This window comes from Triticum dicoccoides, chromosome 6A (assembly GCF_002162155.2).
Source record: "Triticum dicoccoides isolate Atlit2015 ecotype Zavitan chromosome 6A, WEW_v2.0, whole genome shotgun sequence".
NCBI classification, from domain to species: domain Eukaryota; kingdom Viridiplantae; phylum Streptophyta; class Magnoliopsida; order Poales; family Poaceae; genus Triticum; species Triticum dicoccoides.
The window spans coordinates 385,445,999-385,453,209 of NC_041390.1; positions in this window are offsets into that span (position 1 = coordinate 385,445,999).

Genomic DNA, 7,211 nt, shown 5'->3' on the forward strand with positions numbered 1-7,211 from the left:
GGCGTGCAGCGGCAGTGGCAGCATGCGGGAGGGGCGGCGCGGCGTGGATCTGGCAGCGGTGGCGGCGGCGAGATGCGGCAGGGGCGGCACGGCGCGGCAGGGGAAGAGGGGCAGCGGAGCTGCGGCTTTATAGGGGGGGTCGGCCTCGGTACGTGGAGAAGGGGGCAGGAGGAGGCCGAGGCGGGCACGGCGGCGTAGCCGAGGCGAAATCGGCGGCGTGCGGCGGCAGGAGTCTGCCCGAGCTCGGGGACGAGCGGGGTGCAACGCTGGGCCGGCTGGCTGGGCTTCGGCCCAGTTGGCTCGGCCTGGCGCGGGGAAAGTTTTTTTTTACAGACACTTCAAAAATGAAATAAATCCGAATAAAAATAAAATAACCTAGGCATATAATATATCAAAATTTTCAGAAAAAGAATTTCTACAACGTGGACATTTTTCTAGCATTAAATAAAATTCACACAAATTCAGATAATTCAAAGAATGCTACTGGTCAAATAAAATCCAACAAAAACATTTAAAAAAACAAAATGATTTCAAATAAATTTTTCTCCAATTTTCTATTATAGGGAATCATGTTACCCTAATTTCCATATATTTTATTTTTGGAGAAAAATAATTTGAATAAAACTCAAATAACCCAAATTGAAAATAAATTCAAAAAAACTTTGAATTTAATTCTTTGAAACTCCCAACTCATATTTCATAGGTTTTGAAGAAGTCATTTTATCTTCTCTCATGAAAATCATTGAGTTGCTTAAAGTTTCTGAATTTGAAGAATAGTTCCAAATGAAATTCAAATATTTTCAACACCCCTTGTCATTTAAATAAATGGAAGAAGTCATGTCATCTTCTCTCCAGGGTTTCGTGGAGAAAAGAATTTGAATTCACGGAGACCACGAATGAAAAATGAAAGTTTGGGAAAGTCCTTTTATTCCCTCTCATTTAACTTTCAAAAGGATTTAGAATTTCACTCAATTTCACACAATCAATCAAATCTATCTTTTTATTATAACATTCCAAAATTTAGAATTTTGGGATGTTACAGTTTGGTTGAGAGTCTTCATGAACCTCATCATTATCTTTTTCATTATCACTAGGTGAGTGTTCATTACTAGATTGAGTTTCAGCATCTGAGATAGAAACTTCATTTTCATTATTAGGAGGTTTTTCTATTTCAGCTTCACTAGAAGTGTGCAAAGTCCTATCATTTTTCTTTTTCTTTCTAGAAGCACTAGGTGCACTAGTGTTATTTCTTTGTGAATCTTATTCAATTCTTTTAGGGTGTCCCTCAGGATAAAGTGGTTCCTGAGTCATTTTACCTCCTCTAGTTGCAACTCTAACAACAAAGTCATTCATATTATTATTCATTTCAGCAAGCAATTCTCTTTGAGATTTAGCAACTTGCTCTAATTGAGTTGGAACCATAGAAGCATGCTTTCCAACACCTCTAACATCATTTGATATTCTAAATAACAGGTCACTCAAGCGACCAATCATATCAGAATTGTATTTCAATTGTTTCATAACATTTGCATTGAAGTGATCTTGTTTTCTAATATAATTTTCAAACTCATAAAGGCATTGACTAGGATGCATATTGTGAGGAATATCATTATCATTGAACTTCATAAGAGAATTTACCTCTACCACCTTAGGCATTGGTGGGGTATTAAGCCCATGTATTTCTTCAATAGGAGGTAAATTTTTAACATCCTCAACTTTAATACCTTTTTCCTTCATAGATTTCTTTGCCTCTTGCATATCTTCGGGACTAAGATATAATATACCCCTCTTCTTTGGAGTGGGTTTAGCCGGTGGTTCGGGAATAGTCCAATCATCATAATTTTTCAATATGTTATTCCATAATTCTTCAGCGTGTCCAATAGTTCATTCCTTGAAAACACAACTAGCACAACTATCTAGGAAGTCCCTAGAAGCATCAGTTAGTCCATTATAGAAGATATCAAGTATTTCATTTTTCTTAAGAGGATGATCAGGCAAAGCATTAAGTAACTGGCAAAGCCTCCCCCAAGCTTGTGGGAGACTCTCTTCTTCAGTTTGCACAAAGTTAAATATTTCCTGTAAGGCAGCTTGTTTCTTATGAGCAGGAAAATGTTTTTCAAAGAAGTAATAAATCATATCCTGGGGACTACGCACACAATGAGGAGCAAGAGTATTGTACCAAGCTTTAGCATCGCCCTTTAATGAGAAAGGGAATAATTTGAGAATAAAGTAGTAGCGAGTTTTCTCATCATGGTAAAAAGGGTAGCTATATCATTCAACTTAGTAAGATGTGCCACAACAGTTTTAGTTTCATAACCATGGAAAGGACCAGATTCAACCAAAGTGATTAACTCTGGGTCGACAGAGAATTCATAATCCTTATCATCAATAAAGATAGGTGAAGTAGAAAACTTAGGATCACACCTCATTCTAGCATTCAGAGATTTTTCTTTATACTTGTGTAATAATTTCTCTAGATCATCTCTATCTTTGCAAGCAAGAATATCTCTAGTTGTTTGTTCACTCATAACATAACCTTCCGGTACCTTAGGCAATTCATATCTAGGAAGGCTAGTTCTAGAAGGTGTTTTAGGAGATTCAGTTTCAAGCTCCTCATTAGATTCAACAACATCATGTTGTATAACTCTAGCAATTTGTTTATCAAGAAATTCACCAAGTGGCACATCATCATTATCAAGCAAGGTATAAATTTGAGTAAGACTCAAAGCCCGATGATAACCCACAAGTGTAGGGGATCACAACAATTTTCGAGGGTAGAGTATTCAACCCAAATTTATAGATTTGACACAAGGGGCACCAAAGAATATTTGAAGGTATTAGCAGCCGAGTTGTCAATTCAACCACACCTGGAGATTAATTATCTACAGCAAAGTGATTAGTAGCAAAGTAGTTTGATAGTTTTGATAGTAGTGACAGCAGCAATAGTAACAGTAACAGTGATAGCAGTAATTTTGTAGCAAGTGTAACAGTGATGATAGTAGTAGTAACTTAGCAGAAACAATATGGAAAAGTTCGTAGGCATTGGATCAGTGACTTGTTGGATGATATTCATCATGTGACAGTTATAACCTAGGGCGATACAACACTAGCTCCAGTTCATCGATATAATGTAGGCATGTATTCCATAAATAGTCACACATGCTTTATTAAAAGAACTTGCATAACATCTTTTGTCCTACCCTCCCATGGCAGTGGGGTCATATTGGAAACTAAGGGATATTAAGGCCTCCTTTTAATAGAAAACCGAAACAAAGCATTAACACATAGTGAATACATGAACTCCTTAAACTACGGTCATCACCAAGAGTGGCCCCGGTTGTTGTCACTCCGGGGTTGTCGGATCATAACACGTAGTAGGTGACTATAACTTGCAAGATCAGATCTAGAACATGGATATAATGATGATAACATAAACGGTTCAGATCTGGAATCATGGCACCCGGGCCCAAAGTGTCAAGCATTAAGCATGGCAAAGTCATAGCAACATCAATCTAAGAACATAGTGGATACTAGGGATCAGGCCCTAAGAAAACTAACTCGATTACATGATGAATCTCACCCAACTCCTCACCGACCAGTGATCCTATGAAGGAATTACTCACTCCCGGTGGGGAGCATCATCGAATTGGCGATGGAGAAGGGTTGGTGATGACGAAGAATGAAGATCCCCCTCTCCGGAGCCCCAAACAGACTCCAGATCTGCCCTCCTGGGGAAGAACAGGGCTTGGTGGCGGCTACGTCTCGTGGATCACGATAATTCTTTCTCCTTCATTGTTCTCTCTGAAAATAGGAATTTATAGTGTCAGGGTTGAGGTCTGTGGGGCCACTAGGTGGGTACAACCCACCTAGGCGCGCTAGGAGAGGGGGGCGCGCCCTGGTGGGTTGTGTCCACCCAGGGGCCCCTCTCCGGTAGGTCTTGGCTCCATAAATTCTTATATATTATATAAAAATTCCTCGAAAAGTTTTGTTCCATTTCGAGAACTTTTATTTCTGCACAGAAACAACAACATGGTAGTTCTGCTGAAAATAGCGTCAGTCTGGGGTTAGTTTCATTCAAATCATTCAAATTAGAGTCCAAAACAATAGGAAAAGCGTGAGAAAAAGTAGATACGTTCGAGACGTATCACCCGACCATGGCAGAAGAAAGATAAAGGGTGAAAGTCATTCCCTATGCCTCAGCCATAGGCTCTATTATGTATGCCATGCTGTGTACCAGACCTAATGTGTGCCTTGCCATAAGTCTGGCAGGGAGGTACCAGAGTGATCTAGGAGTAGATCACTGGACAACAGTCAAAATTATCCCTAGGTACCTAGAGATGACTAAGGAAATATTTCTCGGTTATGGAGGTGATAAAGAGTTCGTCGTAAAGGGTTACGTTGATGCAAGCTTTGACACCGATCCAGATGACTCTGAGTCTGAATCTAGATACCACTATTACGCGTCGTTGCTATACAAATGGTTTTTAACCCCTTTCTGCGATGGCATTTTGTGACGCCCCCGATTCAATCGTACACTAATCATGCACGCAAATGTGTACGATCAAGATCAGGGACTCACGGGAAGATATCACAACACAACTCTAAAACATAAATAAGTCATACAAGCATCATAATACAAGCCAGGGGCCGCGAGGGCTCGAATACAAGTGCTCGATCATAGACGAGTCAGCGGAAGCAACAATATCTGAGTACAGACATAAGTTAAACAAGTCTGCCTTAAGAAGGCTAGCACAAACTGGGATACAGATCGAAAGAGGCGCAGGCCTCCTGCCTGGGATCCTCCTAAACTACTCCTGGACGTCGTCAGCGGCCTGCACGTAGTAGTAGGCACCTCCGGGGTAGTAGACGTCGTCGACGGTGGCGTCTGGCTCCAGGCCTCCAGCATCTGGTTGCGACAACCAGGTAGAAGGGAAAGGGGAAAAGAGGGAGAAAAGCAACCGTGAGTACTCATCCAAAGTACTCGCAAGCAAGGAGCTACACTACATATGCATGGGTATATGTGTAAGGAGGCCATATCGGTGGACTGAACTGCAGAATGCCAGAATAAGAGGGGGATAGCTAATCCTGTCGAAGACTACGCTTCTGGCAGCCTCCGTCTTGCAGCATATAGAAGAGAGTAGATTGTAGTCCTCCAAGTAGCATCCTCAAGTAGCATCTCCAAGTAGCATCTCCAAGCAGCATCGCATAGCATAAACCTACCCGACGATCCTCCCCTCGTCACCCTGTTAGAGAGCGATCACCGGGTTGTATCTGTCACTTGGAAGGGTGTGTTTTATTAAGTATCCGGTTCTAGTTGTCATAAGGTCAAGGTACAACTCCAAGTCGTCCTGTTACCGAAGATCACGGCTATTCGAATAGATTAACTTCCCTGCAGGGGTGCACCACATAACCCAACACGCTTGATCCCATTTGGCCGGACACACTTTCCTGGGTCATGCCCGGCCGCGGAAGATCAACACGTCACAGCCCCACCTAGGCAAAACAGAGAGGCCAGCACGCCGGTCTAAACCTAAGCGCACAGGGGTCTGGGCCCATCGCCCATAGCACACCTGCACGTTGCGTGGGCGGCCGGAAGCAGAACTAGCCCCCTTAATACAAGAGCAGGCTTACGTTCCAATCCGGCGCGCGCCGCTCCGTCGCTGACGTCTGAAGTGCTTCGGCTGATACCACGACGTCGGGATACCCATAACTACTCCCGCGTAGATGGTTAGTGCGTATAGGCTCGTAGCCGACTCAGATCAAATACCAAGATCTCGTTAAGCGTGTTAAGTATCCGCGAACGCCGAACAGGGCCAGGCCCACCTGTCTCCTAGGTGGTCTCAACCTGCCCTATCGCTCCGCCACAAAGTAACCGTCGGGGACCGTCGGGAACCCAGGCCCACCTCTACCGGGATGGAGCCACCTGTCCTTTCAGCCCCCAACTCCGTACAGTATCACAGGTAATGTAACAATGTAAAGTATATAGTATATGCCCGTGATCACCTCCCGAAGTGATCACAGCCCAGTAGTATAGCATGGCAGACGGACAAGAGTGTAGGGCCACTGATGGAACACTAGCATCCTATACTAAGCATTTAGGATTGCGGGTAAGGTATCAATGACTGTAGCAGCAATGACAGGCTATGCATCAGAATAGGATTAACGGAAAGCAGTAACATGCTACACTACTCTAATGCAAGCAGTATAGAGAAGAGTAGGCGATATCTGGTGATCAAAGGGGGGGCTTGCCTGGTTGCTTAGACAAGAAGGAGGGTCGTCGGTGACGTAGTTGATCACAGCGGCATCAGCGGCAGTCTCGGAGTCTACCGGAGAGAAGAAGGGGGAAGAAACAGTAAATACATAGCAAGCAAGAGCATAACAGGACAACAAACAGAGCTAGACGTGTTCTAACGCGGTGCTACACGTTACCGGCAAAGGGGGATAACATCCGAGAATGTTTCCCCAGGTTTAGCATTTTCGGACAGACGAATCGGAGGGGAAAAGTTCCATGTTCTCTATGCTAGGAGTGTGTGGCGGACGAACGGACTGCGTATCCGGATGCGTCTCGTCGTTCTGAGCAACTTTCATGTAGAAAGTATTTTCATCTGAGTTACGGATTAAAAGATATGATTTTCTAAAGATTTAAATCATTTTTAGGATTTATTTAACTATTTAATTCTAACATTATCCAGAATAGTGTTTGCTAACGTCATCATGACATCAGCAGTCAACAGGGAGTTGACCTGACGTGTGGGTCCCGATCGTCATTGTCTGTTTAGTCTAATTAGTCTTTATTTAAACTAACTAGTTAATTAGATTAATTAAACAGGATTAATTAACTTAATTAACTCATTAATTAATTAATTAATTATATATTTATTGTTTTAATTAATTTTTAATAATTTTTTTTAACTAAAACGTTCTGGGCAGGGGCCCACTTGTCATAGGCCCCAGGGGCCTTTGCGGGTGTGCAGGTTACGGGCGCAACCCGAACGGGCAGGGGCGCTGGGCGCTGCGGGCGCCCGATCGGGGGAACCCGGGAGCTGGCCTCGGGCACGGCCAGCGGCGCGGCGCCGGCGAGGCAGAGCGCAGCCGCGGTGGGGGCAGCGAACGGCGGAGGGCTGCGAGAGGAGGTGAGGCAGCGGGGGGGCGCAGCTGCAGGCAGTAGTGCAGCCAGCAGGAGCGGGTGGCTGCAGGTCGGGACGTTGCAG